An 8,721-nucleotide genomic window follows, 5' to 3' on the forward strand; every position below is an offset into this window, starting at 1 on the left:
TGTTGCCCCTTGCCCTATCACTGGCCACCACTGAAAAGAGTCTGACCCCATTCTCTTGACACCCGAAGGTCCCCTCTCAGGCTGCTCTTCTCCAGGCTGAACAGACCCAGCTCTCTCAGCTTTCCTCGTAAGAAAGATGCTCCAGCCCCCTAATCATCCCTGTAGCCTCCGCTGGACTCTCTCCAGAAATTCCCTCTCTCTCTTGAACTGGGGACCCCAGAACTGGATATAACACTCCAGATGCAGCCTCACTGAGGCAGAGTGGTGGGGGAGGTTTACCACCCTGAACCTGTTGGTCACACTCTTAATGCACTCCAGGAGATCATTGGCCTTCTTGGCCACAAGGACACATTGTTGGCTCATGATCAACTGGTCATCCACCAGTACTTCCAGGTCCCAGGTGGGATGTGCGGCCAGTGATGCTCGCAGGACTCACACATTCCCAAGGTATCTCTTCACAGTGATTAGAGAGGGCTTCCCTTAAAAGGTCTGGTATTCGTGGCATGCCAAGAACCCCTCTCCCCAAGTGGAGGTTATTCCAGTGAGTAACCTGGTGTTGCTTCCCCTGGAGAAGGGGATTTTAGAGGAAGGGACGCTGCGATCACAAATGGTCTCCTCCATTGCAGTCTGGAAGTGTTGAGATGCTGCTGTACAGGAGAAGGTAGAGCACGCAGAGGAGATGGAGCCTGTCAGAGGGCTTAGGGATAAAAATAGTCCTGCTGTCAGCCAGTGTTCAGGGATAGGTGAAATAGAGAAGCAGGGAAATAAAAACAGCTCTCGTTGGATGTCAAGCAGAGGTGTTTGTCACCATTTCAGTGAAAATCCCCTGTATAAATAACAGATAAAGAGTTACTGGAGGGTACGAGAACGGTGCCGGCATGAGCAGGGCGTGAAGGGCTTAGGGATAAAAATAGTCCTGCTGTCAGCCAGTGTTCAGGGATAGGTGAAATAGAGAAGCAGGGAAATAAAAACAGCTCTCGTTGGATGTCAAGCAGAGGTGTTTGTCACCATTTCAGTGAAAATCCCCTGTATAAATAACAGATAAAGAGTTACTGGAGGGTACGAGAACGGTGCCGGCATGAGCAGGGCGTGATACACGATCCCCAGCCTGTCAGAGGGCAGTGCTGGACACCGAGATCCCAGTGACACACAGCCCGGGGCAGTGATTTATTAAACCTCTGCTCGGCCTTTATTAACCCTTTGCAAAGAGCAGAGGAACATGGAGAATGAGGCAATGCTGAGCGAATAGTCGGGGTTGCATCCATCACATCCCAAAAGGGAAGGAGCTGACCCAGGTGATGTGGAAGACCCTAAGGAAAGACAACCCCACAGCAGCTGGCCCACTCAAGAAGACCATGTCCCCAACCCCCAATGCCACTCACAGCTGTCTCTCATCGGAGATTCTTGGCATTTTTTGATACCAGCAATAGAGTCCTCCACATTCCTGGATTTTTGCAAAGCCCAGAAATAGCCCCGAGCTGCCTTGGGGCAGATACTCAGCTCTGCCTGAGGCTAAATTTTCCCAACCTTTTTTGTGATTTGTTTAAATTACCTGAGGGTCATGATGTTGCTCCTGCAAAGGAAAGTCCAGTTGACACTGAGGAACTAAAAACATTTGCAGAAATGACTAAAGATCATGAACCTTCAGTTTAGAGGTGCTGGAAATTGTAAAGAGATCTGATTTCAAGTGCAGGAAACAAGACACTCTTCAATAGCTTCTTTTTCCTTCACCCCCTCCCACCCCCTCAGATTTGCAAATGCAACCTTATACACATGCTAAATGTTAATTGTTTGCTTATAATTTAGTAGACAGTTCCTAAAGCATGAAATAATGTTTTAAATCTTATTTTTTCTTCAACACAGCTGCTCTGTAGTTACATTATTGCCTTTTACTTATTTGTTTTGCACCTTCCTGTGGTTCTGGTGCTTTTCAGCCCATTTCCCACCCTAGAATTTGTATATTAGCTCTATGTGCCAGAGTTGATCAAATGATAGCAACACAGGGCTTGCAGACAGCGCAAAATCTTTCTTAAACCCTCTCAAAAGAGAATGATTTGTATTTTTTCAGGTGCATTAGTCATTACATTTATGAACTATACCAGAGATGGCCCCCACCTCCAAATCAGGGATCTATTGTATGTGATGATGTACAAGCTTATTTGAAAGGACAAAGTCTACTCATGAAAGTTTGGAATCAGAAAAAAGGTGTTGTTAAGATGTTTTATTGTTGTTAGTTATCTAACTGTAATCAGTGGTATTCCTACAACTGTGTTGGTTACAAGTGGAAATCTCAGGTCTCATTTTTTAAGGTTAATTCCTAGTTCATGTAGTTATAAAAAAAAGGTATCCTGGACCAAAACAGTCAAAAAAAATAGATGGCTTATTTTAAAAAAAAAACAAACAAAAAACAAACAACCCAAACATGTTTACAATTGCCACTCTCTCACATAATTGGCCAATCCAAAGCAAAAAGAAAAAGCTTGAATTTCAAATCCTCGTTGTCCTTTGTAGAACTGAAAATGAGAGAAAACATTGCAGTTTGCAAACAGAGCAAAGCGTGATCCAGGGCTACCCATGAGGACAAGTAGGATGTTTTAGAACACCACTGGTCCTCGCGCTGCTTAAAATCCCACTGATGTTCCCTGCTGCAACCTTGTCCCATATTTTTCCCCCTTCCTTTGGAAAAAGTAGCACATGACATTTTAACATGAACTAAAGCCTCAAGAGTGGGTCATGAGGCCAATAAGAAATAACTAGAGATGCTCTCCCCTCCCCAAACCCCCACCCTCCCAGTACTACCTCTCCCCACACACCCTTTGCTGCAGCATCCCAGCACCACTCACCTTTCAGCAGCCTCCAAACCGAGACAGGGAGTCAGCCTGCCCCGCTTCCCACCCCACCTTCGGCGTGTGTCTCCTCTCACAGAGCTTCCCCATGGACCAGAGCTGCTGGCGCAGGGGTTGGGGCCAGAGATTTAAATCTTTCCCCGCTGACTGAGCACCGCCAATGGGCTGCCAGGCTCCTGGATTAAGCAGGAACACCGGTTTCCCAGCCAGCTTTTATGGGTGCTTACCCATCCGCACAAATTCCCCCAGCCCAGTCGTGGAGCAATGTTGGTATGTAGAAACCTTTTTTGTCAGGGGACTGATTCTCTGGGGGATAAAGTTGGGAGGAGGATGGGGTAAGTGTGATTCAGCACATACAGCTCCCACATCTAGGGATAGAGACACTTAGACACGGCGTCCCCATCTGCAGGGATGGGCTTCTAGCTTCAGGAGGGGGATAGGGAGTTGCTGAGGTTTCACCAACATGCACTCCGGGACAAGCAGATGGGAATGGGGACATATCCAGTGACACAGCCTGAGACAGGAGACCCAACAGGTAATGACTGTGCAACTAGAGGTAACCCACAGCCCATCCCAGGCAGGGAAGAATAGCAGAAATGCCCTCAAATTCCTAGGAAACAGTCAGGCCAGACCTCCACAATCCCAGGAGCATTTCCATGTTGGTTCACCTCCATGCCCTTGGAAAGCAAAGTCCCTTTCACAGTGTGAAGAAATTGCAGTTTTCCTGCCTTGATTTCCCCAGTGCTAAGCTCCAGGATATGGGTCCTTCTCCTTCCACTGGCCTTTGAGTGTTGGGTTTTGGGTTCTGCACTATGGGATGTGCTAAACATCCCACAGAGCTTGAGCTGTGGCACAGCCAAGGGGTGAGACCATAACAAGTCTGTGTTCCAAGGTGTAGGACATGCCAGGTCCAGCAGCCATCATGGTAATCCCAAAGTTGATCTGCAGAGGAGCAATGTCAGGCAGCCACTGAGCAGGTGATGGTGCATGCTAGATTCAGCTGGCTGGGATGTGATGCTCTCTAGAACACCACTCCTTTCAGCAAGAGATGGAGGGGGATAGGACTCTGGTACAACTTATAGAACCATAGAATGGTTTAACCTTTCCACCACCAGGCTATGCCTTTCCTTTCCATCTAGTGGAAGGGGTCCCTGCTGATGGCAGGGGGGTTGGAACTGGATGATCTTTAAGATCTTTTCCAACCCAAACCGTTCTATGATTCCATGATTCCTCCTGGCTCATGCAAGCCCCATGTGAGCCCTTGGCTGATCTCAGGCCTCGTTACACAACCCCCAGTCCACGGACGGCGGTGGGACACGCACAGCGATACAAAGGGCTTTGCTTAGCAGCTGTGTTTGCTCAGGGCGGCTGATTTTGGGAGCAAAGCCGATGACATGTGGTTGGCCAGGCGGGCTGGGAGACTGGTGCTGAGCTTGCAGCTTCCTTTTTTAATAGGTGACTCAGGCACTCGGTAGCTCACTGGGGTTGGTGGTGGGAGCCGAGTTGCGAAGGAGTGCCAGCAGCAGAGGTGGTGGACACCAACAGGTGGGTAGCATTGTTTCTCTATAGGATAAAGTGGTTTAAATAGAAAGCAGAGCGAGCCAGAGCTGCCGTGTTACTGGCGAGATGGGGTTTTCTCAGAGGAAGGAGGGGGATAGAGTTTTGCTAGTGATTTGTTTTCCACTTGTTGAGAGTTGGCTGTCAGGTGGAACACAATTTCAGTTCAAGAGACCTGTAATATTATCTTCAGCACAAGACAGAAAAGTTGAGTGATTTATGGGCAATAACTGAAAAGGAAGTGAGTGAATTTCTTGATTAATATTTAAGAGTCTTTTTCCCTCTGTTGCTTTGCTTTTCCCCCTGTGTCCAGAAAGACCAGTGAGTACAAAAGGATATGAGGAATGGTTTTTCCCCCATGGCAACTATCCAGGTCCCACAGCCCTCCCTGCTCCATGGGGACACAGCTGATGGGGCAGAGAGGCTGTAAACTGAGCCCAAGCTGTACATACGAGGGGCAAGAGAAGAGCTAAAGAAACCCCAACAGCTGCTCTCTATGGACAGTCCTAACATTGCAGCCCCTCACATGAAATGTGCAGATTCATCCGGCGCCAGACGCTGGCATGAAGGGCATTTTGCCGACAAACCCCAGCTGGGAGGAGCATTCCCCGTATCCTTCACTCAGACAGCAGCGCCGTCGGCAGTGGTGCCAGAGCTGGGTGGGGTGGGAAGAGAGGGTCCTCAGGAGCTCTTTTCTTCTATTTTAGCTCACAGAGGGGATGCTTTAATGCTTGAAGTATCAGGTTTAAAATTCCTGAGGCCCCAACCAGTGCTAGTCAATCAGCGCCGCGCAGGATGCATCGCTCGGCACTGGAATGGATGCCCAAAATATCAGTGGAGCCCTTTTGCTCAGCAAGGCAGAAATGTGGAGCCTGGCACAGGTTTCAAAATGGGTTTTGATGCCCTCCATCTCATACACAACAAATAGCACCCTAAACATAACAGCCTTTGGCTTTGCTTTAGCATCCCAGGGGATGCTGTGGAGCATCACCGCACTCACAAATCTTGAGATGTCCTAGGTGCCTCCTGGATGCCGTTAGCCACACACACGTGACAGCTCGGCTTTCTCGTTAGTGGAATGAACTGTTGTTCTTTCACTCTTATCTATAATTAGCAATTTAGAGGGTGGTAGCAGCCTGTTTCGTCAGGCAGAGCCTTGCTGGAGCCACCAGACTCTCCACAAGCGCAGAGGCAGCCGCCCGCCTGCCGGGTTTGAGCAGCCCCTATCTGAGGCAGGCAGTTTTGTGAGAAGCGATAAGCAAACCGAGGGCTGTGCAGTGCACTGAAAAATATGTCAAAAAGGGAAAAAAAGAAAAGAAAACAAAGGCAGGGATAAGAGGAAAGCTTGAATGAAAGCCTTGTATCTAATTATATCCGTCATTAAAACAGAAGCCCTGTGGCCTTTCATCCATCCAAGCTAATGGATGAAAGACTAGGCAGCACTGAAGCTGTGCTATTTTCCACTGCATGAACTGGAAATCTTCCTTCAGCTACATGATTCATTTTTGACTAGAGGGACACATTGCTCTTCTTTGTGCAGCATCTCACCCCATGGGCCCATGGGCCAATACAAATTATAACAGCACAGTGGTAAAACCCATAATCTAGGGTAGGAGAAGACCATTAAACATTACCAACCCAGCTCTAGGACATGAGGATGCTTTTGCTAAGCACTTGGCACCAAAATGGTTAAGCACAGCAATGATCATGTCAGGCAAAGCAGAGTCCCTGCCTTGCTCTGAAGTGTTCCTATCTCTTAGCATTAGTTTTTAAGAGACTTTTTTCAGTGTGGTCATGCTCTTGTCAAGGACTTGTGTTCATTTTCCCATCCAGAAAGGCTGCAAAACTCTGTTTTGTTTTTTGCCTGCTTTAAAGCTAGCAAGGTTGACTCTCCCCAGCTCTCCCATTGCTCTTACTGGGAGGCTTAGTCAAATTTCATCACCTTACAAGGAAGAAATCTTCTGTTTTACAGACTGATTGGATGCCTTTTGCTTTTCCAGTAGGTAATTCAGCAATGTAGGAGAAAAGAGAGAGATTCCCACACAAGATTTTTCAAAGCTCTCTTTAAAGTTTTCCACAGCTAATTCAGCACATACTTCAATGCTCTTCTCACAGGGTACGTCCATAATAAGGAAAGAGCATGAAATCTGAGGTACCTTTGCTGCCAGTTACTTCATTTTCCATTTTTAGAAAGTGGACTCCTTCAAATGTATGTCTCAAGCCTCCAAATGAAGAGAGAAGCCCACTCTGGCAGATAGAGGGGCTTGTGTTAGCAGCTATAAGCACTGGCTCCTGCAAAAGCAATATCTCAGAGATGCCTTGACCCTCTCCTCCCCATTTCCAGGGTGCTGTCCCTCTCAAGAAGTCAGGGATGTAGTCAAAGCCTGGGGTCTCTTGAGCAGAGTGTGGAAAAACTGATGCAATCAGAATGTGGTTTATCTTGCAACCCTGCAGCCTATCTTAAGATGCACCAAATCTGCCCCAGCAGTGCCACAGTCTTCCCCTGGCTGTAGATGGACAATTCATTTTGACTCAGTGTTTAAGCTGCGGACAACAGAAACCAGGGAGGGAGATGCCATATTTACATGGTAACTTAGCAAAAAAAAGCATTAAGGAAATATCTTTTTCTGTTTCCTCCCGTGGTGTCCAAGTGACCTCGGGCAGAACTGGGCAGCTGAATCTGTATTGCATCCAGCTTCTTCCCCATGTATCCAGCTTTGGTTCTGCATCAAAATGCCTTCACATCTGTAGGAGCATCTGGAACCAAGGACAAAAGAAACCTTGGCATTTGGTATCTTCCAGCAACATGCCAGCCAGTGTCTGACGAGATCACTGGGGTCCCTCTGTTCTGACCTCCATGGCTTTTTGGTGCATGTTTGTCCCCATAGGAACTGGTATTTCATTTAAAGCACCAGCACCTGGAATCCTGTTAGTGTATGACATTAGCTGTTGTCATTTTTAAATATAAGGAGAGTGAATCACCTTCATTTTAGAGAAAAACTTGAAAATTTCAACTCACAACTCAGAAAACAAAGAGGAGTCATTAAGTTTTGTATTTACAAAATGTCATGATGTGGGGACTGAGATTTGAGGGCAAAGAATGCCAGAATTGCTGCAGTGCTTCTAATGTGCACATATTAAAAAGTACATCAGCCCTTTCCTGGCTGTGCAATAGCTGGATTTGTGGAGAGAGAGCCCATTGTTCAAACAGAAAGCATTGCAAATACCGCACTAAATCCGAATGCAGCAGTGCGAGTCTGCAGATAAAAGGAGAACCTTCTCGTGTTTTTACAGCAGTCACAGAGAAATTACAGCCCTGACTAACCTGGAGGGCTGAGACATGTTGTATAGGTGTAAAGCTCTATATACATCTGTGGTAGGAGGTGGAGATGGCCATCCTGTTGGCACTTAGCAGATTAACGTAAAAAGAAATTCCTCAGCTAGAATATGGAGTTGTGTCTTTCTTTGAAAAGTGAACCCATCTAGTTTTGCTATGAACATCTCTCTGGGGATGGACACAGCTCTCATCCTCAGAGGGAGGGGAAGACCGCGCTGTCCAGGGGGATGAAGACCAAGTGGGAGAGGGTACCACTGGTGGGAATGAGGGAGGATGACCTGAGCATCATCCAAAAGTGTGTGACTGATCCAACCATCCAGTCCGTCTGTGTACCCTCAGAAGGTCTGGCTAATAAATCACCTCATCCTAGAGTAGCCATTTCTCTGTGAACCAGATAGGGACATCCTCAGCCATAGTCATCTCCATGGGAGGCATCTGAACAAAGGTAGGAGGAATGCTGAGTATCTTTAATATCTCAACAATGCTATGCTGGGCACCAGTGGAGGCCCCATGGGAGCTGGTGCAGCTCAAAATATCAGATCTCTAAACTAAGAGCAGGGTTCAGTCCTCTGGTTCTGCCAAAGGCTCCTTGCTACGTCCCTGGGCAAGTCTCATAATCTCTTCATCTCTTCATTCCCTGAAATGAGTTCCAAGGGGAGAGGTAAAGATAAATGGGTGTAAGTGCTTGTGAGTCATGTTGATGGGAAAGTGGTGCTATCATGGAGTAAAAAAAGTGGGAATTGGTTCAAGCTGAACACATGTAGCTCTTTCACATCCCCCAATTTGCTCTTGTTTGGTGATGGACTTGTCCAGGGATGTGGGGATGCATGTGAGCTCCGTGCCCCACCAGCAGGTTGGTGGCATGGGGTCACTGTCGGATGTGTTACTCTCATCCAGGCTCAAAGCCCATTTCAGCCATGAAAGAGGTGGAAATATCCATGTTTTCTTCCTGAACCAAAAGGGTATGATGTTCCAGGCCAG

At 47.3% G+C, this 8,721-nt stretch overlaps 1 protein-coding gene across 4 annotated transcripts in view; it reads left to right on the forward strand.

Annotated features, from left to right (window-relative positions):
• The window catches only part of LOC104528240 (xin actin-binding repeat-containing protein 1), a 34,264-nt gene that overhangs the window by 13,639 nt on the left and 11,904 nt on the right, over positions 1–8,721 (forward strand). The window contains exon 5 of one of the 4 annotated variants that reach the window (XM_029086004.1): positions 4,302–4,391. The exons of 2 other annotated variants lie outside the window; for them this stretch is intronic. The gene's annotated coding sequence lies outside the window, so the exon portion shown is untranslated. Of the gene's footprint in view, positions 1–4,301; positions 4,392–6,038; positions 6,063–8,721 lie in introns of those variants that run through there. One more of the 4 variants, XM_029086006.1, reaches the window with a different exon arrangement.

Source organism: Antrostomus carolinensis, unplaced genomic scaffold (assembly GCF_000700745.2).
Source record: "Antrostomus carolinensis isolate BGI_N321 unplaced genomic scaffold, ASM70074v2 scaffold15187, whole genome shotgun sequence".
Taxonomy (NCBI): domain Eukaryota; kingdom Metazoa; phylum Chordata; class Aves; order Caprimulgiformes; family Caprimulgidae; genus Antrostomus; species Antrostomus carolinensis.